The sequence below is a fragment of the Hippichthys cyanospilos genome, chromosome 17 (assembly GCF_059441005.1).
Source record: "Hippichthys cyanospilos isolate Australia breed blue-spotted pipefish chromosome 17, RoL_Hcya_1.0, whole genome shotgun sequence".
Classification (NCBI taxonomy): domain Eukaryota; kingdom Metazoa; phylum Chordata; class Actinopteri; order Syngnathiformes; family Syngnathidae; genus Hippichthys; species Hippichthys cyanospilos.
Window position 1 is genome coordinate 853,735 of NC_142385.1, and position 26,945 is coordinate 880,679.

At 41.3% G+C, this 26,945-nt stretch overlaps 1 long non-coding RNA gene and 1 pseudogene across 1 annotated transcript in view; one reads left to right on the forward strand and one right to left on the reverse strand.

Annotated features, from left to right (window-relative positions):
* The window catches only part of LOC148409186 (uncharacterized), a 48,531-nt pseudogene extending 36,351 nt beyond the window's left edge, over positions 1–12,180 (reverse strand).
* Positions 1–26,945, forward strand: part of LOC148409185 (uncharacterized) — a 125,984-nt gene that overhangs the window by 93,011 nt on the left and 6,028 nt on the right. The gene's annotated exons all lie outside the window — the stretch shown is intronic.

Sequence of the window (26,945 nt, forward strand, 5' to 3'; positions counted from 1 at the left end):
AAACAAAGCTGGAGATAATCAAGAAATACGAAGAAAGGTAAGATAGCCTAGCCTAGGCTACACTTACTTGGGAATATGGTCATAACAAGTGTCACTCAAAGGTACATAAATCCTTTATATAGTTTTTATTTCTTATGTTATTTAATTGTGTGCATGTATATTATATATACAGTGGACCCCTTTGTTACAACATCCCCTGACGTTATTTTCATGTTGTGACCTGGAGTTTTTTCATCCTGTCTTTATGGCATTTTCCCGGTTTACGCCCAAACAACTCATGACCCTATTTCAGGGGTCGGCAACCCAAAATGTTGAAAGAGCCATATTGGACCAAAAAAAACAAAAAAAAACAAATATGTCTGGAGCTGCAAAAAAATAAAAGCCTTGTAATAAGGCAACACATGCTGTATTCATTAGCCTACTATCAAAATTATTAACTACGAATACGTAATGAGGCTTCATGATTAAATGTTTATTTTTCCTGCAGTGCATCCTGACACACCACATGACTACTCTGTTGTGCGATGCTGCCTCAAGTTTAACAATATTACAATATTAATGAATTATGTTTCATTGCTTCGATTAAATTAAATAAAGCGGATTTTAGAAGAATTTATTCATGAGGATTCGAAAAAAACAAAATGGAACGTGCATAAGGTGGCCCTTATCTGGGCAATAGAGTGCAATAAAACGTAGCCTGTATCTATAAAAATAAAACATCAGCCACATACCTGCATAAATGCGCAGTCTGTTCAATATCGATCACATCACTGGCAATTGAGTATGCTGGTGCTGAATTAATGTCCTTGATTTGTTGATCGGTGTTGCCTGCCACTTTAATCGTTCTTTCCTTCACTGTCTTGGCGGAGAGAGGCGTGTCTTTTTTTTTTTGTATTATCCCGGTTTTGTTTATGAAGTCCTTAAATTGGTGTTCTGATATGTTGATGAATGACTCCATGTAGTCACCAACTGTAAACGGTTTGCCACATTTTATTATCTCCCTGGTTGCAACGAAACTTGCAGCAGTCGTGGAGTTTGGAGATGCAATCCACTTCTTAAATATATTTTTGCGCTCCGCTAATTTCTGCAGAAGTAATGCAATCACACTTTTTCTCTCATTGCTAACTGGGTACACGGCTGTAAATGTAGAACGCCTTCCCTGAAAATGTCGTTCCACATTGCCATTTTTGTTATTTGAGAACTTCTCGCTACAGAGCAAACATTCAGGCAATCCTTCTGCATTGGCAACGAATGCAAATGATTAGGTCCAAGAAATGTTGAATTGTTTGTTCTGCTCAGTTATTTTTCTCTTTTCCCCTTTCGGATCCATGGCTCATGGCCGCCAGTTTGTTTACAACGGCCACTTGCCTAGCATCCCGCCCTGCTAACAGAAACGCGTGTCTCAGGCTATGACGTAATTCTTCGTTGACAGAAATGTTGAAATGTTTATTCTACACAATTTTACAGCATTGGAAAATGTTAAGAATGTTTTTGTCATGTTTGTCCCCCTACAGAAACCACATTCAAACGAAAAAAATATTTTTCTCCCTCATCTTTTTCCATTTTCAAACATTTTGGAAAAAGCTCCAGGAAGCCACTAGGACACCACTAAAGAGCCGCATGCGGCTCGACAGCCGCGGGTTGCCGACCCCTGTCCTAGGGGCTTGGCTTTATTTGTGTTGTTTCGTCTCCATCTGCAGGCATTTTTAGGTAATTACAGTTATTTTCAGTTGCTGTCCCTGCAACCGTCACTACAATACTGGCCTGCTATTTGTTGGTGTCTCCTCAAGGAGATGTTGGTCTGTTATTGGTCGGCCTCAAATGGCGGAACGGTAAAGCTTCATCGATTGTGAGTTGTTACAAAGCCCTATTTATTGTGCATTTTACTGCTTAATTCAAAGTTGAAAGGGTTAGCCATGGGTCCCATGATTGCTAGTGATAGTGATGTTAAAGAGAGAAGTAAGAAGATGATTTATATGGAAATGATGCTGGAGATAACCCTTACTAGAGAATATGGGCATGACAAGCGGCACTCCCTTGTTAATATAATATTTTATATTTTATTATTTTATTAATATAAGGTAATTAATCCTTTCAATATTTTTTATTTATGATGTTTTCTAATTGTATACATGTATATATATATATATATATATATATATATATATATATATATATATATATATATATATATATATATATATATATATATATATATATATATATAGCACTTACCATACTATTTTGGGACCAATTTTTAATATTTATGTACAATTTTGATGTTTTTACCTGGGGTTGTAAATGCATTAGCTATTTAACATAGGTTTGGATTGCCTCATGGTTGCCATTAGCTTACGGTTGAGCAACATGTTTTTTTTTTCGTTTTTTTTTTTGTTTTTTGTTTTTCAATTACTCAACTACTTTCAACGTTAAGCATGGTGGATCAATAAAGCACCACCTTCGTGCAGTGAGCATCCAGTCACGTCACGTTCAACGTGAGGCCTCTAGATGGTGAACTTATTGCCCGATTGACTATTACTGCTGTCTATTAAGCATTAAGGGCATTGACATATCCATCTGCGCTTGCACAGAAGCCTGGGCCGTGTTGATGTGAATGCCCTGGTTTCTGATAAAGGCAGATGTCACACAGCATAGCGACACAAGTTAGCTGAATTGTAATTGGCTGAAAGCTCTAACACATTATTTTAGGCTAACAGACAACCTTGCTGGCCCTGACGGTCCACCACCGAATAAATGACAGCTGACTGAAATAATACAATTTCTACTTCCCATTGTTGTTGTAAGATTTGTTCAGGAGGCATTTTGCCATTTTAGAAAAAGTTACAGTGTATAGCCTACAGTGAAATTTTTGCAACCCCTCCTTGGGCAAATACTATGTTCTTTAGATGAACTTTACTTATCAGGTGCCCTCACCAAGATTAGCGACATAGGTTGGAAATGTGTGAACCAATTGATTTTCATGCAAGATTATTCCGCAATAGTCTGTCTCTGCTGGCAAAGTGGCATTCTAATGATGGCATATACATGTTTTACTGTCATGGCTGACTCCCACACAGCTGTGCTTTCAGGGAAGTGAGGACAAACTCACTGCCACAGTAACTAAAAGGATTGGATGAGAATGCACATTTTTGTTTGACCTTCTTATTCAACCCCTCCATGATGTGTATCTGCATGCCGGAGGGGATAGAGTGAGTAGTAGAGTATACATGTGTTGCAAATTGGTTCATAGGCTCCACAGTGGGGGTATTGAGAGGTACAAAACACACTAATGGATTCCAACAAAAACAGTTATTATTATTGTCAAACATTTGTAGCTGTTGATGAAAAAGCATTTGGTGGTCAGTTTGGGTTTGCAACATTTTTTACTCTAAGCATCATGCTGGCATACACATTGTACAAAAATACAATTCACTCTCTAAATACAGAAACAAATATATGAATTATAAATGGGATTGGATATGGAAATTGCTCAAATTAGCATCAAACAGACCCAAACGACAGTTCAATTGTCTTCAAGGTTTTGTTAATTCTATACCCAGACAGATTAGTCACCAGGATTCAGGCTCAGCATGGTTCGTGGATGGCTCAGTGAAAAATAAAAAAATGAGTAAGTGTATGTATGTGCGTATGTGTGTGTGTGTGTGTGTGTGTGTGTGTGTCTTTTTAGACGTTTGCAGTTTCAATTGAGGAGGAAGAGCAATCATGTCATACACATACAATCTTGATCTAGATCTTGCCACATGTATGGAAGGATTTCAGCAATTCGGGGTCAAACGAGTCTTAGACTAAGGCTGGTACTTTAAAAATAAGGATTTTTCCATTTTATATTTGTATGTTCATGTTTATTTGATGCGCAGCGACATAACAACATAACGTAATACGCCAGCGACACGCTTTTATTGGCCAACTTCAAAATACAGTGGTACCTCTACTTATGAATTGAAACTCAGATTAAGAAACGCATCGATGGAAAAATACTGTCTCAAGTAACGAGAGAAAATTTGAGATACGAAAGGCGACATTGTTGCCATATCAGAAACGACCAACGCACCAACATGACTGTAAAAGGAGTCATCTCACGAGTGTGCCGTCACCCCTTCAATGCACCCCTCATCATATGGTATCACCAAGCCAACAGTCACTTCCTGCACACAAAAACTCAAACGAACGATCGCGAGCCCCAAAGCCCGGTCCATCCTTTAGAGACTCCATTTCCCTGCCCATCCTAGCACCCCTTAAGGATGGTGTGAACTACACCTACTGATCATTCATCCCAAAACACAGTTCTAATTTCTTAAAATTTTTTCAAAAATCTAAAATGAGTCCCAATATATGAATACTAGTGACATTTGTGTCTTACCCTATACGTTGCTCAAGTGGCTCTTCTACCAGGGCTCCCAGCCAGGCGGTCGAGGGAACCCACCAGGGTAGCGCCATAAAGGTGGCGCTGGGATGTTCATATTTAATTTTCTATCCCTATGTCTAACAAAAGAAATGTTCCTGTAATGTGTAATGATTTTTAATTCCATAAATATCACTCAATGTGCTAACATATAGCTATCTGCGGGTTGTGGCTATGCTCGCTGCCTCATTGCCATTATCTAGCCTTTACTCATCTACATACACGATATTTTCCCTTACCATCTTAAGAGAGGTCCTTTTGAGCTGTTCTTTAAATTTTTAACCCTTCTTTGCTGCTTGAACCGCATTCCTATAGTTGCGAAAAGGCTACTACTGCTCATAGTTTAATATTGACATCGTCATGTTCTGTTGCAATTTATTTGTTTTTGATGCAGGGTAATGTTGGGATTTTCTGCTCTTTCCAGTTTCTGAGATTTTGTTCTAAATCCATGTTTCCGTTCCCCTCGTCTTAACCAATTAGCGCCCTCTACCAATTGTCTCCAGCTGTTTTTTCGTTGTCTCATTAGACGTGTGTATTAAGCGTTCAGTCTCCGTTCATAATGTCATCCTGTCCATATGTCACCGTGTCCACGTTTCCATGTAACACTACTAGTTCTTGTTGCTCTTACGTTCCTGTGTTTTCAACAAGTTTTCAGGTGATCTTTTTTAGTTCTGATGTTTTAGTCCTGATTATATGTGTGTACTTCTTGTTGTCATCTTCCCAGTTTATGTTTGTCGTCTTTCTCCAAGATAACAGCCACCACATGTAACATAACTTCTACATCCTCATGAATATACCGCACATATCCCATCAGAGTTGAGACTGCTCCACTATCCTTGGCGCACATTCACAGGCTCCCCTTCCTGGATTTAAACTTGTCAAATTAGTACTGTACCTGTTTTGTGTCGGAGATGTGTGATCAATTGAGAATGTTTTGGAATAGATTAGAATGAAATAGAATAGCACAGAATAGAATAAAGTAGAATTAAATAGTTTTTTCCTAGGACTCTAATAGCCTGCCTTAAAATTATCAGGAATGTTAAATGTCGCACATGCCCCTACAATATGTGCCATGAGTAGTTAACTAATGTGGCATACTAATATGCACTATCGTTTGCAATGTTTTGATCAATTCAGCTACACAATGAATGCACATTTGGTAATCTGTTTCATACAGCTGTCCCCAGGTGCACGAGGACCTGTTGCGTTGCAATCGCCAATGTATATGGTATATGGTACAGTCATCTTTACCCGTCTCTCCGCTCCTGTGTGAGACAGACATGTGAAGCAATCACAATTGATGTGTTATACAAATAATCCAAATATAACATTCAACTATGTTCTTCAAACTGTGCAACAAAATGATCATGATTGACTGGTCTTATGACCAGACATAGTGCGTTCAATGATATAATAGGCTAATTGGTGGAAAGTATGGATACAGGCTATTAAGCCATAGAGATCAAAGCCACCGGAGGGCTTGGATGCCTGTGCAATGGAAATCTGGGCAGTTGTTATTGTTGTTGAAGCAGCTGCATGGCAAGGTGTGTAGTCCCCAACAGGGCTGACCCCTCTCAAGGCTGGCCAGCTTCTCACTCAATGAAACACAATAGCTGCATCTCCCATCCATGGCTACGATCTCATTCCCCCAATACCTCCTCAGGTCACATCTGCAGCATTACTAGGCAGCACGACGCGGCAGTCCAGGTTGGAAATAGTAAGCCTCCCATGTCTCAGGCGGGAGTTTGCTTCTCCCCCTTTAGCCCTCTCCAAGCTGTTCACAAAACCTCAAGCTCTTTAAGTTGCACATCCTACGAACTCTCGCTCTACTTTTTCCAAATAGCTGCCGCAAATTTTAACTAACCTACTATGACACATAGTTACCAGAATTGGGCTCCACAGTTTGCCTCGACTTTTCGTGTGACATAATCGGCCACTTTGGAAAACTGCATGTGCCTAGCTCATCCCAAAGGCCACCTTGTTGATCTCTGTCTGGAAATCCTCCATCCAACTTGGTTTCCTTCAGCCGCCCGGAAAACAACCTGGCAGAAGGACACACACTATGTGTTAGGTTCATGTTAGGGTCACTGTATCATTCTATACCCCTCCTATTCACAAAATAAAAACCTCACAAACGGACAATATAATTTTTAAACAGCAGTTAATTTCTTGACTCTTTGGTAACAGGACTTTCACTACCTCTTTTTCCAATTTGTGTCCAAATACCCAAACATCTCTCTCGTCACACTTATTTCCAAGTAGGAGTGATCAACAAACAAGGATCACGTTCCTCTTTCGAAAAAGAGCAGTAAAGTGGAAGAGAGCCAAACAATGCTCCTCTCCTCGCAGGCCCGATCCTAAAGGAAGCTTCTTCTGCCCCCCTCGCGTTCCTGCAATGTCTCACTAATCTGTCCCACTATCTGCCTACTTTGCAAGCAGCCTACATTTAGCGCCTAATCTTTTTGTTTATGTTCTTTTTCCAATTGTGATTCTTCAGCTGCTAAAACTCCATTAACTTTTTCCATTCATAGAATTACAGTACCTACCTGTTGTAAAATTCTCTTATACTTACCAATCCACTGGATTCTGGCAACGCCCATTTCACTTGAAAATCATATTTCCACTCTTCTCCTCGACACATCCTCACGAGGGCTCCTGTACAATTATCCCTTCGTTTACATTTCAGCTTTCATCTCCAGTAGTCCCTACATAAATCTATTCCTTTGTTTGGGTTTTTTTTTTTTTTTTTTGCACATCTTTCCCAAACAAAGTGAGAAAACCCAACCTAAATCTTCAACTGCATTAATTGAACTTCTACTTCTACTTTTCCTCTCCCACATAAATTCCACGGTCTAGTTGCAGCAACACATACACCTCACTTGCGAGAATAACCTCATAAGGCAGCAACATCAATCACACCAGTTAATTAAACAGGATGCTGACCAAATCATCCCAACTGTGCTTCTTTCCATATTTTCTCTGGCCGATGCATCATCTGATTGCCCAATGTCAGCCTTTTTTGTCCCAACACACAAAATTTAGCACTAAAAATTTCCTAAATTAGAATCAAGTTCACAACCCAGACCACAATATCACAATTAGCTTGCTCAAACCAAGAGAATCCAGAGAATTCAAATAAACAGGTTTCTCCTTCACTTTTTGATGAGTCGGCTCAGATATTGTTGGACTGTAATGTGTTCATTAGTCCTGTCGAATTAAATCCTTTCCATAAGTCAGATCAGAGCTTACCAAATCAAAGTTGCTTACGCAATTGCACATCAAAATATTTTTAAGACTTAAAACATAAGTATTTTCCTATTCTCCACTTTCAGCTTGAGAATCAGCACAATGAAAAACAGAAGTCATTGGCCAGCTTCGCGAATGACCATTAACAAACTTTGTTCAAGCACAAAGCATCATAATCAAATTCCTTCTCTTTAGGTTTGTCTTCAGGTCTGCACAGCCCCTGAAAATGGGCAAAAACTTAATTCATTAAATGCTTGTAGTATTTCCTTTTAAACCCTAATCACCCCCCCCCCTTTTTAACAGTAAGCAAAAGACGAAAATAAAATTTCAGCGAGCAAATGTACCCAAATAATCAATAACTTTCAGTATTTCTCAAAACAAAATTCACTCCAGCACTAGATGTCAGATGTCAAAGTAATATTTAAGCACTGTAACTAGAGACCCTTTTCTCATTATTCTGGCTGCTTAACATATTCCCCACACAATGATCCACCTTCATAAGTGGTTCTACTGAGTTGCCAATTAGCCTTCCTATCCAACTTATGTATTTTTCCTATTTCATGGAAGATCCATAAATTTGGAAAAACAAATCCTGAGGGAGTAAATTTCACTAGTGCAATTTATTGTGAAGATAAATTTGCTGTAAATAAAAACTAAAACTAAGAAACTATGTAGTTGCTTTTATCGATGCTCACTTCAATTACATAAAATTTGACACCCCAGTCTTCCCTTTTTTTAATTATTCCGGTATAAATATATTTAAACATATATATATATATATATATATATATATATATATATATATATATATATATATATATATATATATATATATATATATATATATATATATATATATATATATATATATATATATATATATATATATATATATATATATATATATACTCTTTTTGTTTTGACTATCAAAATTTTGCAATTCTAAAACGTCATTACACGTCACTTGACAATATGCCAATTCTATTTAATGCCATATGCACTACCTTGCTTTCACAAATAGAAATTACTCCTCAAAGCAAATCCCATCTAGCCAGCGTTATTGAAAAATGAGAAAAATCTGCAAGTTTTCTGCTGGCTCCTTCAGTGCTCACCGGGGGATTAAGCCCACCGCTCTGAGTTACACATACAATCTTCCTTCACTTCACATCCGATCACCCACACAACTATACAGCTTGCTTCCCTACACTATAAAAATACATTCCTAGTCCAATATTACATATCTGAGCACAAAATATTCAAGCTCCTTTTCCCATCCAAGCTCTACTCTTTAACTGCGACAGCAACATTGTCAACCAAACAATTGTGATGCACTTACAATTTCCTGCCACACACACACACACACACACACGCGCACACTCACGCAAACCTAAATATACTACGCTCAAGCCAATTGCAGTACCTCGAGAAGCAACCAACAATGGCCCACAAATTATTCCACGCATCACTGTTTTCTCATCATCTTGAGGACTAATTCAGGTCAGGTTCATGCTCAATTCAGCAATAGACTTGTAACCGCAAATTTTACTTGCGTATTTATTATTAAACTTCAACCAACTCTCGTACACAGACGTAAGCACAAGCAAACAGCAGGCACATATAACAATGAGATGCACTAACACTCAGATGCACTTGGTCAGCTCATGCCAATTATGTAACAGAAAAATAAACAAATTTGGATTTTTTTTTAAATTTTTCATATGATGGGCCCTTGACTGTTGGCCCCTGGACTCCAGCCCAGTAAAGGTAAAGGCAGGTCCTCACTTTTTGTACTGCTTCAGTGCCATGGAGGTTTTAAATTAAACCTACCCTAATGTCTATAAAAATTGCAAATTTGACATCTCATGCACACATCTCTGATATATTGGCAACAATAACAATTATCGAGTATGATTTTATGACGATAGTGTTTCCTCAACAAAGAGACACTCATTATGGTACCTTATGTGAATACAATATGTTTATAAAATACAAACTTATGGCGATTGTTGCAATATTTTTAGAGGAAGATATGGGTATAAGTATAGAGTGTCCACATTTTGGTGACGACTGATTGCAGTTTTCTGACGTATAAAGCAACATAAGCGATTTTTATGCTTACATTGATTTTTAGACTGTCCTAAATGTGCCAGTTTAGTGACCGGTCCTCAGCTCTCATTATTTACAAATATGTGCATATTTCACTGAAATGTTATGCCACATTACACAATGCCCCAAAAATATTGCAGATTCACTTTGAAAAATCTAATTACTGCTCACCAACATTGATGCATTTATCACATGTGCATACGTCTCTTCATGTAACCTTATTTTCAGGAGGGCTGTGGTAGGTTGGTTTTAACAGGACTAGCTATTAGCCCGATGAAACCACAACTTTATTTTCTTACATAGTGATGGTAACTCATCTACTGCCTTTCTTTTTTTTCAAGCAGACAAGTCCTTGTCAACTATTTTGACAGATTTTAATTGATTTTTCACACAGCGATTTTGCAAATTCTACGTAGGATTTAAACCAGAAATGAACTTTCTGATGCTTTTGACTCTCGTTCATGACAAGAGACGGCAACACGTTTTTTTGCAATGCCAGAGTGATCCATCAGCAACATTTATGCAAAAATGGTGACCAAGTGACACTTTCAACTGTTTCTGACAGGTGGAGGTGTAATGCCCGACAGTGTCAACAAGAAATCGGTCTTTGAAAGGGAACTTGGCTGGAGCGGTCTAAGATGGACTTGAGCACAGTAATTCTACTAATGTATTGCTGGTCCAAGAATGCAGCAACAATCAAATTCTGCTTAGAGGAATTATCTATTGATCACATGACCACTGTTGATCGGTAGAACGTTGTGAAATTCGCACCTGGTGGCTTTTGCAGAGTCCAACAATTGTCAGCGGCCCAGGTCTACACATTTAGATCAATGAAATGTTAAGATCTTGCCGTTAAAAACCACGCAGGGCGAATCTTTCCCGAGGACACTGGACACTGAAAAAGTGGACACTGAAAAAGTGTTCATGTATGCTGCACCAGATTGAACTGCAGCCACACTGCAGGACACAATTCAGGCCTGCATTGCTCTATCATCATTTCCTATATGTGGGCATCACACCAAGGAATTGAAATGATGATTGGCATGAAGTATACTCATCAAACGATTAATTATACCAAAGACTTTGTGGATCCAATGACTGCAGCAAACCATTTAATCATTCTGGCACATCCAAATCATGCAGATTAATCACCATTGCAGCACACACCAATCTTTAGTGAATAGCTACTTGTGTGAGTTTGTTTAGAGGCACACAGAAATACAGACCTTTCCATGCAAATTATTAATAGCATGCCCCAATATTACCCTCTTCAATTAAAAAAAACAAAAAAAGAAAAAAAAAACACGATAAAAATTGTCCCAGGAATGGTGCCAGCGTACCACAAGATGCGCTCGGAGGGGCAAGTCCAAATGTCCAGAGAGTCTGGTGGGTGTCCAGAACACCTGATGAGATAGGCCGAGTCAGAGGGCGTCCAGGACGGCAGACGTGGTTAGCCCATCAGGGCGAGTCAGGAGGATGTCGGGAATGCCAGACAAGGTGAGCCTGACGACCCCAGGCGGGCTTGCGGCCCAGGTGCTGCTGCAGACCGGCCAATGTTGTTGGCCCCTGGAGACCGACAGGAGAAGACCACAGGAAACTGACAGGCACCAGCTGAGCGTGGAGAAGAGACCTGGGAGTTGTTGGCTTGGCGTTGACTGGAAACACCCGCTGTCACAGACAGCGGAGAGTTCACGACATTGACCTGAGACAGAGGCATTTGCTTGTGGCCGAAAAGAGGGCCTGACGGTGGCTGCTGTGGAGCATAGACTGGTGGCTCGAGAGACTGCTGCAGCGCCGTGGCTGGTGGCTCGGAAGACTGCTGGACCGCCGTGGATAGCAGACCCGGAGACTGCTGCAGCACTATGGCTGGGGACTAGGGAGGTAGGGACAGAGATGATAAATGCTTGACACTGATGTAAGATGGAGGTAGTCATCGTGTCTTGGCTAGAGTGTGAGTAGGCTGCAGAATACGCGTCACTCTGGCAAGGACTGTGGACGGCTTCTGTACTTGTGCCAACTTTGTAGACTCTGGGTCCGGGGTCGGGCGCAGGCTTGGTGCTGTGACCGGGGCCGGCAATGTGAGGAATTGGAGGCTAGACACCGGCATTCAGGGGACTCGGAGGCCAGACACGGTTGCACACTGTCCTGGCTGCACAGCCGCCTTGGCGTAGGGATGGGAGCGGACGGCCACGGTGGTGCAGGGAAGGAGGCGCACAGCCACCTTGGCACAGGGATGGGTGCCCACTGCTGCCTTCGTGCTGGGACAGGCAACTCATGCCTGTGAGACTCAAGGATCAGGACGGGGACTCTCAACTACCAGGGTGCAAATACTGGGAGGCTCCGTTGCCGGGGAGCAGGAACAGTGACCTCCTGCCTGCTTGGCTTGGGACGGGGGCACTTGCCATATCAGCCTGCCGCTGGGGAGCTCAGCGAACACAACAGACTGAATTGAGTGGAATGTGAGTGGGTGCACATGGAGGGTGTGACTCGAGACCGGGTGAGGAAGACGAAGACCTTGTTCATGTCCCAACACTATTTCTGCCTTTTGCAGTCAAAATACAAAGCCTTCTTTAATTAAAAAAAAAAAAAAAAAAAACACTTTCGGCACCTTTTAATTGAGTAAAACACATTACCACACCAGTCACAATTGTGGCTAGTCATAAAACACACCTTTTCATCAACTTTTTTCACATTAAAAAAAAAGAAGTTATTTTTAAATGGGTTAACTGTGATGATTGTGATATTAACTGACCACAATTGGTTGAATCGATTTTAAAAAGTACTTTGATTGAAGACTTCATTTTCAGTCTGGCACATTGCACAACATTGTGGCCTTGTTTACATAAAGCTGGGGTTCCTGCAAATGGGGAGTAAATGTCTCCATTTTGCCCTATTTGCTGTATGTGGCTGGGATTTTTTTTTTTTAATCAAAATCAAATCTTTCAAAACTTCTGGCCAAAGTGGAGATTAGCCCAAGCCTCCGGTTTCGTGGTCGCGTATGACTAGCTTCAATGGAGATTTGCGTCATCATGCTTACTGTCACCCTTGCGTGTGCATGTGTACGCAAGTTAACAGCAAGCCAAACTCCATTCAAAATGAATACGGGAGTCAGGAAGTAGCATCCAATAAGTGCTTTATTTACGAGCACTATCATATCCAAATGAACCAGAGTGAAACTAAAGGAAACAAACAGATATGCAACATATATAAGTGACTGCCTAATTATGATACACGTAAATACGATCTGTAAATGAACAATGATGTAACGAAATTGAACACTGCGAATTCTTCCTTGAACCCCCCATGCCATACACACACACAATAAACATAAAGTTCACTTTAACTAAAGTTTGCAAAGTTCACCACCCCCCGTTCTAACATTCTAAAGCCCAAAAGGTAAAACTACAGAACAACTTCCCAATTCAAGATATAATACTCACAGGCGATGCCCTCGAAGGTGCATACAACACGGTTTACAACGAGTGGCAAGTGTAATGAATGTGCGTTTGCACACCGCTTGTAAAGGAATGACTCTCACGCCACTGCCGTTGGGAAAATGGCTGATGTGTCTGTAGGTACTATCCCTTTCATTGCTTCCAGAACTGTCCTGCGAGGTTCTGAACCTGCCTGCTTTACTGCTTGTAGAGTATCTTCTTTGCGAGTGTTCCGGATGGATGTGGGATGCTGTCTTTCTGGGCGAGTAGAATTGCTGGGGTCAGTATCTGTTGTGCATCTGCATCCGTAGACACGGGAATCGGCGGTCTGGAGATAATTGCTGTGACCTCCACCGTCAGTGGACGCGGGACTTCTTTGTTGGTTGACACCAAAGGTGGGCAGGTACCAATGCTCTTTTCCTTTTGGCGGTAGGAGTGCAGGCTCTGTGTGGCTGCTGTCAAACAGATTCTGCGTTGCTGGTGGTAAGCTGCTCTTTCATTTTTGGCTTATGGTCAAGTGTGCGCTTTAGGGAAGGGAACCAGTTTAACACCTGTTGCCCATTGCTGGGCAAATGTCCTCTAAGAAATCTGACAACTCCTATAGAAGGCGCAATCTGATTGTCGTTTTCTTTTTGGGCGTAGCCTCTCTGGCTGTTGCCGAACCGAAGCTGCGAATTATGACTGACTGCTTCTTTCAGCTGGACATGGAGTGAATAATGAGGGTCTAGCATTCTCAAGGATATTGGTCTTAAACGTGTGATCGGTGGATTTTTAGATGCTTCACAAGCCCAAGTCGCCGACCAAAGCCCAACCACGATCCAGCTTTTGCGCAAATGGCGCATTATCAGGTCCATTGATCTTGCGTCTCACCTTCTGAGCCTGGAGGATGTCTCTACCGAGGAGAAGAATTTGAGCTTGCTAATTAAGGGGTGGAATTTCGTTCACAAGACGTTTTAGGTGAGGAAAACAGTGAGCAACTTCAGGTGTTGGGATTTCATCACGATTGTCTCGGATTTCGTTACATTCTATCATCTCGGGAAGTGGGATACTTACTCCCCCATTCGATGCCTCAATTTGTAACCTCGCTGCTCTTCTGCCTGAGCTCTTCTTTATGCCAGCACAGGTCTTCACTGTTGAAGAGGTCAAAGAGTTCTGATTTAGCCAATGATCTGTTGCTCTAATCGTCGAGCATGGCATACATGGTCACAGCGCGTTCTGGTGTTTTCCTCGGGTACACCTTGACCAAACATATTTTGGAGCAGGATTTTCCAGCAAGATTCACTGCTGCAGATTTCAGTGCGTAGAGAATTTACAGATGGCTCCGGCATAGTCTCTGTTTTGTCCTCATTGCCGTGCTCTGATGGTGACTTAGAGGAGATGGGTTTCCATGGTGGTGGTCCAGGATACAGGGCGGCGAGATGTTGGCTGCTATCAAACTCCTCACATTTTAATACAAGTTTGCAGTCACGGGCGATGTGAGAGGATGATGAACAGCACCTGAAGCAGATTCCTTGCTCTGCTCTTTAAGGTATGCTATGCGTTCTTCCATGGGCTTCAGTCTAAAACCACAGCACCATTTTAAAGGATGAGTCTTATTGTGAATAGCACAACGTTTAGCGGGGTCGTTGTTGGGCTCAGCTTCACTATCAGAAGACTCGCTAGAGACGTTTGACTTATGAACTGACACCGGACCTCTTAAGTTGGTGTGCTTGTGAATTGGCTTCTCATTCCACTGCGAGGAGGAACCAGGAAAAGTGAAGCTAGGCTTGTTCCTGATCTTTGCTTGGTGGCAGACGAACTGTGTGAAAAATAGGAACGATGGGAAGGACATGTTGTAGTCTTCTTTGTATCTCGAACCTTGGGTCAGCCATTTTTCCTGTAGGCTGTAGGGCAACTTCTCCACAATGGGATTGACACTGCATGCTGTGTCCAGATAAGCCAAACCAGGTCGATAACCATCATCTTTCGCTGACAGTAGCTCCATCAAGAGATCTCTAAACTCTCTTAGTTTTAGGCTATCTTTGTTCGAAATCTGAGGGAAGCTGTCCATGTTATTAAAAAGAGCATTTTCAATTACTTCAGGTGCGCTGTAACATTAGTCATGCCGTTTCCACGTCATTCGTAAGGCTGCTTCTGAATTTCTGATATGGACTGCTCTGATGCGTCTTGCATATTTGGAAGATTCTTTGCAAAGCCATTTTGATAGTAAAGCAAACTCTTCACTTGCGGTAAGATCCAAGTCTCTTATTGTCTTGAGAAAAGATGACCTCCATGCTCTGTAGTTTTCTGTTTGATCGTTGAAGTGAGACAGACCAGTGCTAAAGAGTTCTTTGCGTGCAAAGTATTTTGCTATTTCCATCATACCTGAGGCTTCGGGATGATGCGTTGGTGAGTCTCTATTGCACAGCAAAGCATGACATTTTCTTTCATGACGGGACTGTCATTGTTCATGTTGTGAAATGGCCTATTTGGTTATACCGAGATATAATCTTCCTGGTACTGTTTAAATGATGAATGTGGGTCGTGGGGCTGGTGTAACATTGCGTGTCGTGTCGTGGTCGAGGGATGGGTGCCGATTTTGTCTCGGATGCCGGTGGTTCCTTCCAAGCTCTGGTTAGGATTGGACGGTGCGAGCTGAATGGAATACTTGTGATCTGGCAGGTGTAGCAAACCAGAAGAGAACTCGAGTCGATGGTCCAGATGTGAGGTTTGGTCCCTCACATATTCGCTGATATGTTCATGCGGTAATGAATGGCCTTTCCTGCTTTGAGCATATTGGTTCTCTTGCTCTGCTGCGGCTTTCAAGACTTCTGCTTGGGCAGTAGCTGCTGCGGCTTCTTGTTCTAGATGCAAGGCATTTAATCTGGCTTCCAGTTTATCTTTGTCAAATTTCATGGCGATTTTCTTTTCTGCAAATGTAGCACGTGCACATGCAGCCTCTGCTAATGCTGTAGCTTGTGCTGCGGCGATGGTGACTGATTGTCCTGAAGGTTGGGATGAGCCCAACACTGATGTAGCAGCTTGATGTGGCGACGGTCTAGGGTGCTCCATCTTTTTATCGATTCGTCTGTTCTGCTCGTTTCACAGCCTGAGTGTTGTTTAGGCCAGCTGCGCCCACGCCTTTTCACTGTATTCTGTACCCACTGTCACCCTTGCATGTGCATGTGTACGCAAGTTAACAAGCAAGCCGAACTCCGTTCAAAATGAATACGGGACTCAGGAAGTAGCGTCCAATCTCCAAGTGCTTTATTTGCGAGCGCTCCCATGTCCAAACGAACTTGAGTGAAACTAAATGAAACAAACATATATGCAACATATATAAGGGACTGCCTAATTATGATACACGTACACATGATCTGTAAATAAACAATGATGAAACGAAATTGTACACATTGCGAATTCTACCCGGAATCCCCCGAAATGCCATAAACACACACAATAAACATAAAGCTCACGTTTACTAAAGTTTACAAAGTTCATCACCCGTTCTAACATGCTAAAGCCCAAAAGACAAAACTAACGAACAACTTCCCAATTGAAGATATAATACTCACAGGTGATATCCTTGAAGGCGCAAACAACATCGAGTTCACAAGTGGGAGGTGTATTGAAGGTGCGTTTGTACGTGCACACCGCTTGTAAAGGTGGCTCACACTCATAGCGGTTGGGAAAATGGCTGCCGCACTCTTTCTGGTCAGCCGGCCCTTCAAAGAGGTCTTAACAAAATAAAAGGTGGCGTAAGAACAAAGTTTCCCCAAACTAAAAGGGGTAAAAAGGAGGCATTACAACGCTACTCTCTTTCCCACCAAAGATGCGAATACCGGTGACATCAGAGGCGGAAGTTCTTTCTGATTGGACAGAATTTACGACATCACTGACTCCTAGTTACTTGGCATGCTTGTACACTAATTTGAAACCACACCATATGGATTCATATAGACTCGACAACAAAGACGAGGGGGAGTCGATGCAGATTTAAATAAACTGGTTACATGTAGACAAGGCCACTCCTACGTGAGTAATCTCACACTCGAGATGGGATACTATCCTCTCCAAGGGCTCTTTCTATAATATCTCTAATTGGAGAGAGACCGGAAGGGGAATTCTGTCAGTGTGCTGCAGACTTTATCACCATCTGCCCCTCCCTCCTTCACTCTTTATCAATTATGGGATTAGAAAACACACTACCAGGAAAAACTGTGAAACATGCTCACACATGCCCTGTCACTAACAATCTTGGGTTAATAATAATAGGGTTAATAATAATAATGGTGACAATAATACAGTCTTGAAGAGAGCAATGTGGTTTGTTACAAAGTTGACCACCAGCTAATTAAAGCGGTTTATTTTGGAGACGGGCAAAGTAAATGTTGCAAGCTGTTTTCATAGTTGTCTAGCGCAGACCATACCACAGCAATTTTAACATTTAAAACATGTAGGACAGCTACTTAGATTACAACTTGTTTACTGTTGGGCTTCAAATTCTCATCCACGTCAGTGTCTTTTCATGCAATAAGGTATTTAAAAAAAAAATTCTTGGGCTTGTACTGCACCCATTTCTCTCTGTTAAAGAAAAATCAAGTTTCACCTGGGAGAATAGAACTGTTTAGTGAAATGTTTGACACACTATGACAAGTTGGTCAAACAGTTTGCACTTAAAGACTTTTGAGTTTAACGCCAAAAGGTTCGGTGTGACAAAATTCATCGGAGAACCATTATAATATTTTGCGCATACTGAATGAATGAATGTATGGATGGATCACTATAAACAATAGGGTCAACAGTAACCCACTGATGGATCAAAAAAGGACTGAGCCACTATTTGGTTCAACTGTAGCCAACTTTTATGGGTTGTTGGTTTGTCGTCAAAGTCCAATTTTTTGTTTTTAAATAATCAAGGTCATACATTCTACATTTTCCGGAAAAAAATAATCTTGACTCACACAACATGTGAAGTTGGGGTGGGTAATAAAGAAAAATGATAATAAATTGGGGGAATAAAAAATAATAATACTGAATTGAGTCATTTTGCATTACAATTAGTAGTTTTTGGCAGCTGGAAAATGAAAGTCAATACTTAAGTATATTATGTATTGCAGGAAACTTAAGTGTATACAGCATACTGTATGAATAAATAAATAAATAAATATATATCAGTGGCGGTCTGTGATTTTCACACGTATGACTTCAGTTATATCAGACTCTCGAATAAATACCCCTCATGCACGCATTACTGTCAAACCTAAAATAATAATATAAATGTCCACGAAATTTTATGAATTCCAAATTACATGCAATTTCATATAAGAACATCATTTTATTTCTTTACCATTACTATTACTTGAATATGAACGAAACACAAACATATTAAAAATGAATCAATAAAAATAGAAAATGGTTGCTTTCACCAAAACAAACAGAGGTCACAATTGATCAGTCTTTTCAATATCCCCCCATTTTCTTGACCTCTTCATGTACTCTTTCTCTTCAGGCTGAATGAGATGTACAACACTGTATATCTGTATAAAAGGCCTAAAATTGTTGAGTTATTGTCTGTTAGATTTTCAAGTGTGGTTTAATTGTTTCTAGACCGTTTGATTGCCGTGCCTTCCGGGTCACATGACTGCATGCCTGCGTAGGTGGAAGTCAGTGATGTCCTGTTGATAGCCTGTTCACCGTGCGGTCGTGCGCTCGTACAGACGTTATAGTTGCATAATTAAGTTTAAGTACAGAGTTCGTGACTAAAAAGTAAGTTTTCTATGTTATCTATTGTATTTGTTTTGAAGCTGTTATTTGTATGTCCATTTCGCGTCCTATTTATGTTTGTAAAGAATCGCGTTATTAGACCTATACTGCTGTTGGGATGTGTGCCATTGTTGTTGGCCGCTAGAGGTCTCCATAGACCACGTAAATATTTAGGGAGCTTTCAATGGTGGTCTAAGTCAGTGGTCCCCAACCTTTTGATCACAGCGGACCGGTCAACGCCTGAGATTTAAATTGCGGACCGGGGGGCTGGCTGCTCTACATCATATGACAGCAACTATTTTCATCGACAGCACCTTTATTCTTTGCGGCAATACTCCCCTTCCAAAAAAATACTTTATTTATATAAAATAAATATAGTCTTTTGACTAGCGGTTCCGGGGGAGTGTTTTGCTGCTGTCGCTGTTTTAGCCTTAGCTGGAGAGACGAACGATATTTTTTCTTTTTCTTTTATTCTATTTTTACCACCACCCACCTGTGTTCGGTGTTGTTTTTTCTTCTTTTTCCTTCATTTTTGAGGACTGCTTCCATTCTTCGATAGCTAGTGATTCGCTGTTTTTCTGAACAGCTCCTAGCTCCGTTCGTCCTCGTGCAGCTCTGCTAGCGTAAGTATGTCGCTCGGCTGTACTAAGGTAAGCATGGCTCCGTGCACCTCCACCTCATATGTCACTTGCGACACCTGCGTTATTCTCTTGGAGAGGCTTTCTCTCCTAGAGGGCCGTGTCCGTCAGCTAGAGCAGAGTAGTCTGATAATCGTAGATCAGACGGACACATCTAATAATGACAATGCGGGCCGTAGCCCTCCCGCAATGCCGCTAGCGTCGGCTAGTGCGGGTCGCAGCCTACCCGTTAGTCCGGCTAGCATTAGCCCTAAGAAGCCTGCTAGCCGCGGTGAGCCTGTTCGGACGCATAATCGTTTTAGCCCCCTTGCTAGGCAAACTCCTCCTCAGTCTACTGGCTCCCGCACATTAGTTATAGGGGACTCCATCACCCGTAACATCAAGCTTAAAAAACCAGCCACCGTAATGTGTATCCCTGGGGCCAGAGCACCTGACATTGAAGCTAACCTTAGGGAGCTGACACGCAAGAGGGCTAGACACCAGTCTAGTGCAAACAACACTAGCTACTCGGACATAGTGATACACGTCGGCTCCAACGATACTAGAATGAGGCAGTCTGAGATTACAAAGGAGAACATAGCTAGGACTTGTAATCTGGCTAGAAAGATGAGTCGGCATCGAGTTATTGTCTCTGGCCCTCTGCCTGCGAGAGGCAATGATAAGAGGTTTAGCAGATTATTCTCGCTTAACCGGTGGATGGCTGGTTTCTGTAAAGAGCAGGGTTTCCAGTTTGTAGATAATTGGCCCTCTTTCTGGGGCCGGCCCGACCTGCTGAGGATGGATGGCCTTCACCCTAACTGGAAAGGCGCCATCACTCTTTCTAGAAACATAGATTACTGTTTGAGCCTTCCATGACTTCCCACATTGGAGCATGTCGGGTCGCAGGCGAGTAGCGAGCCTGCTAGAACGGGTGTGGAGTCGTTAAGGCTAGAGTTAACCGGCAATAGGCTGGACTGTTACAACACACATAGCATACTTAGTCTAGGTCACTGCAATCCACACACTGTTTCAATACCTAATGCTGAATGCCCTAATGATAAGATTTCTGCTGAGGTGGTGTTGATTAAGGAAAACAGCCCTGCCTCTGTAATCAGTAAGACTAGTGACAAAGTGCCTAGGCGGAGTATTAGTATCAATACGCGCGCTGTAGTCGTCAACAATCGAATTCCTACTTTACTAACATTGCGACGAGGTTTTAATTACTCAAAATACAGAGCAAGCCCCAGCCATAAAAATCTTGTTGGTATTAGTACTACCAACACGAGGACTCAGAATAGTCCGGGAAAAATGTCCCAGTTTAAATTCGGCCTCATAAATATTAGGTCACTCCCTTCAAAAGCCCTTCTTGTAAATGATCTTATTACAGATCAAAATCTTAACGTGCTTGGTCTCTGCGAAACCTGGCTAAAACCAAATGAATTCTTACCATTAAATGAGCCCTCACCCGCAAACTTTGTGGGCTCACATGTTGCCCGTCCTTGTAATAAAGGGGGGGGGTGTCGCCATAATTTCAGATTCTGATTTTAGGCTTAGCATGAGCACGAGTCACACTTTCAAGACATTTGAGGCTCTCGTTATGCGATCGAGCTCCTCACCACCATTCTATGTGGTAGTTATTTACCGTCCTCCCGGCCCTTACTCTGGATTCTTAGATGAATTCCCTGAACTTATGGCTGACTTAATAACTCACACAGATAATATATTAATTATGGGTGACTTCAATATTCATATGAACTCCCCATTAGAGCCACTTACTGTAGCTTTTCAAGCAATAATCGATGCATTTGGTTTTACACAAATAATAAAAGCAGCAACACACCGGAGTGGTAATATCTTAGACTTAGTGCTAACCCATGGCCTAACTGCCTCAAACGTCACAATTCTGCCGCAAACTAACGTTATGTCTGATCATTATCTTATAACATTTGAAGTCCTAGCTCAGTGTGGTCTTGTTGTCCACAACCAAGGCTTTAAGAGCCGTGATATTAATTCTTCAACCACTGCTGCACTTTCTGAATTACTGCCTTCCGCAACAGCTGCCTTTCCGTCTTTCACTGGCTCAGTCGATAAGCTCGCGAATGATTTTAATTCGGTTCTTTTAAATTCCCTAAACTCTATTGCGCCGCTGAAACTTAAAACTCGTCCGAAGCGGCACACTCCGTGGTTTACGGAGGAAACGCGTACGTGTAAATGGTTAAGTAGACAACTTGAGCGTAAATGGCGAACAACTAAATTCGAGGTTTTCCGTCAGGCCTGGTGCGATAGCTTTGACTGATCTGCTCTTACCGCAGTCCTGTCAGCTATCTAAGGACAACTAACAGTCCTGACCGACTCTCCGTTTAAAGGGTTAAGACGTCCCGTTAGTCCAGCACAGCTCTAACGCTGTATCGCCGGGCGACGAACATCTGCGTAAGCCGGTGTCGAAGAAGATACGTTCTGGTGCTCACTGCCTTTAAGTTTTTAAGCGTCTACCCATCTTACTTTAATCCGCCGACTTGTCGAGTAACCGCTGAGACGAGAAGGTAGAAAAAACACGCAAATTATATATATGGCAGCTTCTTCTAAAAGATCATTTGCACTTGTTAAGACCAGAATAGGGTTTAGCAGTCTTATACGACCACTCGGGTACGTTTGTTTTAACTTCAACCAACTCTGAGTAACTAAACTTTATTCAAGAATGGCACTGCCGATGTAAGGGCAATATCATTACTTCACTTACAAAAGACTAGGAGGATCTCTAATTTTGGTTTATAAGAATGACTGAGATAGAATAAAGAATGAAATTTTGAAGTATTTATTTAGCGAAAGCAAGCAAATAATTATTCAGAGTATCAAAAAGTACATGGCTGGGCCTACCATGCCCCCTTAATACATAAAACACAAAAACACATTCAATACATTTTGTCTTTCAGCCAATAAATGATTAAACCAAGATTTCGTTCAAGGCTATGAAAAACCATGCACAAAAACAGTTATAATGAAATAAAGAATTCAAGACATAATGAAAAGAGTGGAAAGTTTCTAAAAAGTCTAATACCAATATTGGAAGGGAATCAAAGTGATCAGTTTCAATTCTCCTAAATTACGAATTAATGACATTATTAGTTGGGCTATCGGATGGATTTAGAATTTAGAATTGCTTCCTTACCGGTTTGCTGCTTGAAATCCTCCGAAGGCTAACAACGTCGCAAGAATTTAAAAAGTGTCCAATTCTGAGAGTGACAGAGTCCTACTCTGACTTGGTGGTTTACACTCGAAGCCTAGAGAAGGTCCTCACACTCTTGGCAGGCAAAGGCAAAAAAGGAAGTCACAAGTTTTGGGTGTTGGCCTTTTTATAGGACCCTAATCCCATGACTCGATGTACACATAATGGAACATACTTTGAACGCTCTTAGCCATAAAAGGAGGAAGTAAAAGTTTCACTGTGACGCTTTGAGCACTCCTAATCGAACGATCGGACATGACTAATATCAACCCAAGGCCAGGCAGCAGCCTTTCCAACAAAAATAAACATACATGGGCATTTGTTCCTCTTTTGGTATGCTGACCCGGCAGCTCAGTGTCTGTGCTGGCCGTTTAGTAACTTTCCACTTGAACACATGAACATTCCAATATGATTCAACTATATCTTGATCAAAGATACAGTTCAAAATGGCAATAACAAGTTGCATATTTCAAATCAGGCTAAAAAAGGCAATAACATATCATATGTGCACATTTACAGAATAAACATGAACATAGGTCTTAACACTTGTGATCAACTGACACTTTTTCCAATGGCAGTTACAGGATAATATTGAGCATGACATTGCTAAAAGCTAGCTTTGATCTTATGGCCTCACAATGTGTCTTCATTGTGAGTTGACTTCATGGACTTCTTTAATGTTGGTTGTCTTCAGAGATGATTTGGTGTCTGCTGTTTATAATATATTTATCTATAATATATTTATATTTATATTATATTTATTTATTTACTTGTTTTATTCCAGTCGAGGTCAATTCTGACTGGTATCTTAAGCCAATAATTTACATGGTAATTTTACATCAATTTGGCTCAATGTTACATCAACATGGCGCATTATTCCATCACCTCGCTGCACTACCTGCGTTCACCACCATGTGTCGCCATTGCCCTCATCACATTACCTGACAGCTTGCTGAAATATAAAGAGGCTCTTAGGTTAGCATAAACAAATTACTTTTCCAAAATGATTAGTCTTAATAAAAACAACCCAAAATATTTATTTGAGACGGTAGCGCAGCTAACACAGCAGCAGCAGGTTAATCATAATTCCCTCCATTCAGCACACGATTTCATGCAATTCTTTACTCAGCGGATTCAGCTAATAAGGGAAGAAATAAAAAAGGCAGCGCCGCTCACCACCTCGACTGTGATTGTTGATGCTAGTTCGGACAATCAGGTTCATGAAAGTCTGGCTACCCTGTCACAGTTTGATTTAGTATCCCTGGAGTGTCTTACACAACTGGTTAATGCAGCAAAGCCGACGTCCTGCATGCTCGACCCGCTTCCAGGCAAACTCGTCAAAGATTTATTCCCGGTCTTAGGGTCATCTCTCTTGAATATTATCAACCTGTCACCCTCCTCTGGCACTGTACCTGAGGCTTTTAAGACGGCCGTCATTCAACCATTACTTAAGAAACCTCACCTAGATCCTGAAGATCTCTCTAACTATAGGCCAGTGTCACACCTTCCGTTTATCGCCAAAATTCTTGAGAAAGTTGTAACACAACAGCTTAGCGATTTTATGATAGACAACAATAGATTTGAACTCCTTCAGTCAGGTTTTAGGGCCAACCACTCAACTGAGACAGCCCTAGTAAAAGTGACGAATGATCTTCTCTTAGCCTTGGATTCTAACATCTCATCAATATTATTACTGCTTGATCTTAGTGCCGCATTTGACACTATTGATCATCATATTCTTATAGAACGTCTTAGATCATGTGTTGGTATCTCGGGATCAGCACTTTCTTGGTTCAGATCTTACATCCTGGGAAGGACGCATAGTGTGTCTTACGGCGATGCGATCTCTGAGTCTTTCTCCGTCTCATGTGGTGTCCCGCAGGGGTCAGTACTTGGTCCCTTACTGTTCAACATCTACATGATTCCTCTCGGCGATAGTATACGTAAACATGCTATTAGTTTTCATTGCTATGCTGATGATACCCAACTCTATATGCCCTTAGAAATAACGGATCCGTGCAAGTGCAGTAAACTGGAGGCTTGCCTTGCCGAGATTAAACAATGGATGTCTTCCAATTTTCTGCTTCTCAACCCTAATAAAAACTGAGATGTTATTTATTGGCCCTGCTCATCATCAGCACTTGCTTAAGAATACCACGTTGAACCTAGAAAACTGTATTATTCCCCAAAGTAGTTCTGCAAAAATTCTCGGTGTGATAGTTGACTCAACTCTCTCCTTTCGAACACATATTAATAACATGACAAGAACGGCGTTTTTTCACCTCAGCAATATAGCTAAAATTCGCCCTATTCTTTCTCTTAGCGATGCAGAAACATTAATTCATGCATTTGTTACGTCGTGCCTAGACTATTGCAACATTTTGTTTTCTGGACTTCCCATGTCCTACATTAAAAGCCTGCAGTGTGTACAGAATGCAGCAGCGAGACTATTGACAAGGACGAGAAAGTTTGATCATATTACTCCGATTCTAGCTGACCTGCATTGGCTTCCAATACACGTGAGATGTGATTTTAAGGTGCTGTTAATTACTTATAAAATTTTACACGGTTTAGCTCCTTCCTATCTCGTCGACTTAGTATCACCTTATGTTCCGTCCCGACAACTTCGATCGCAAAATGCCGGTTTGCTATTGACCCCACGGGCTAAAAAGAAGTCTGCGGGATCAAGGGCATTTTCCATTCGCGCGCCAGTACTATGGAATGCCCTACCTATGGAAGTTCGCGCAGCCACCTCAGTAGAAATCTTTAAATCCCGACTAAAAACACATTTATACTCCAAAGCATTTAGTTAATTTAGCCTGTCTGCAGCCTTCTTCTTTTTTTCTTTTTTCCTGCCCCCCTCTTCCGGCTGGGAGAGGGGGCTAGCTAGATGATGAGGGTTGACTTGACCGCCTCCATTGGGTCCTGCGCTGGTCGACCATCATGGGTTAGGAGTTTGGCCGTCTGCGGTCCACCTGGCTGGAATGTGGGATGGTTCCTGCCCAATGGCTTTGCCTGCTGTCAAGACATCACTGCGCTATGTAGCACAATATGTTTTCTGTAATTTACATTGTTTCTGTGTCTGGTACATGCAGCATCCACTTCAACCTGTGGGCCTGGAAGGGGGCCCCTCCCACCTGTGGTCCCTTCTGGAGGTTTCTGATTTTCCCCAAATTGGGGTTTTTGAGTTTTTCCTTCCCCTTCTGGGAGCTTTGACAGGGGATGCTGTTGTTTTACCTTATACTGAAAAGATGTCTCTGTATGACCTCTTTTCATTCTGTGAAGCCCTTTGAGACTTCGGTGATTTAGGGCTATATAAATAAAATTTGATTGATTGATTGATTGATAAAATACTTTACTTTTTCCACGTTTCGCGTCGCGACAGATAATCAACTTCGGGAACATTCACCGGCTCACGCAGGGGGCAGGACTGAATCATGGCGGCCGCTTTGCGGTCACCGGGAGTGATCCAACACGGCCAGCTGAGCTTTCAATACAAAACAGCGCCAAGCAATAGCACTCACCTGGCTTGTAGAAAGGCGGATTTGAGAACTTGGGAAAACTGGTATGTGCAGCGTTTGCTTCAATAACAGCTGTTGAACCGTAGTTACTGTGCTAAGCTAACGATAGCGCAGCATTGTCAGCACAATATTTAGCACGGTCTCGGCCACTGCGAGATTTGGACATTGAAAACTAAATCATTTAAGACCAAGCACAAAGCCTTCAGGTATCCTATGTTGTATCTTTAGCTGAACTGATTTTTTGTTATTACAGTAAATTGCACATACTGATTTCTATCATCCAGGTAACTTGTTATTCATTTATATACCAGTCCTTTAAAAAAAAAAAATCCATTCATACAGAATGATCTATAGTAACAAATGTTTTCTTTAATTCTATGAAAATCAAAATTGGGAATTATTTGTTATACATATTAGTAGCAATTTCCTACAAAATCTCCAATATTACCAGAAAACTTGGACTCGTTTTTCTTGAAACCATATAGATTTTCAATTATAGGATATTTCTTAAAAGTGAATTTATCAATGAAATTATTAATTGTGTGTATGTGAATAGACTTTTTTCTAAAAAAATTTGCCAATGGTGGTAATATTTATTTTATTTTCTCCACTTTAATATTTTAGAAT